We start from the raw sequence: 628 nt of genomic DNA on the forward strand, positions 1-628 counted from the left end.
TCGTCCCCGCGGCCGCCGAGGCCCAGACCGAGCGCCTCCGGGGCCGACGCCTAGGGGCACGAGTCGGACGCTCTCATACCCCCGACACGCTTAGACCCAGCCCACCCGAGGACCAACTCCCCGCGCGCTTGCCCCGGGAAGCCCTCAGGCCTCTCGGGTTCTCCTCAGACTAAGCCTCGGGTTCTTCCGGTGGTTGGTTTTGAAAGGAAATAAAACACTTATTTACGTTTCCTCGTTTACTCCTCACTTTCGAAGTGGGGGCCCGAGGGCAGGGGACAGAAATTTTCTCCAGGGAAGGCAGTGTGCCCCTGCGACTCCTGCGGCAAGGGGTGGCCAGGGGCCGCAAGGTATTGTGACGCAGGAAATTTATCTTAGATGGCTCCAACTTAATTTAGCACATAAAACGTGGACCCAAACTTTGGAGTTTTCGTCTAGCAATCTTCCCCAGCGGTTAGGATTTTTTTTTTAACGAATTCTTCCAATCAAAAGATTTCTTTCAGAGATTCTACACTGCATACTAGCAGTTAACTTAAATACTCTGCAAAAGCTAAAACTTTAAGCACATATGGTGATTAAGAAACTCAACCAGGCCCTCCCTAGTGGCGCAGCAGGTTAAAGCACAGCACTA

At 52.7% G+C, this 628-nt stretch overlaps 1 protein-coding gene across 1 annotated transcript in view; it reads right to left on the bottom strand.

The window, feature by feature from the left end:
* The window catches only part of PLEKHA3 (pleckstrin homology domain containing, family A (phosphoinositide binding specific) member 3), a 26,902-nt gene that overhangs the window by 24,984 nt on the left and 1,290 nt on the right, over nucleotides 1-628 (bottom strand). The window lies entirely within an intron of this gene.

The sequence above is a fragment of the Condylura cristata genome, unplaced genomic scaffold (genome assembly GCF_000260355.1).
Source record: "Condylura cristata isolate star-nosed mole 26May11 unplaced genomic scaffold, ConCri1.0 scaffold00002, whole genome shotgun sequence".
Taxonomy (NCBI): domain Eukaryota; kingdom Metazoa; phylum Chordata; class Mammalia; order Eulipotyphla; family Talpidae; genus Condylura; species Condylura cristata.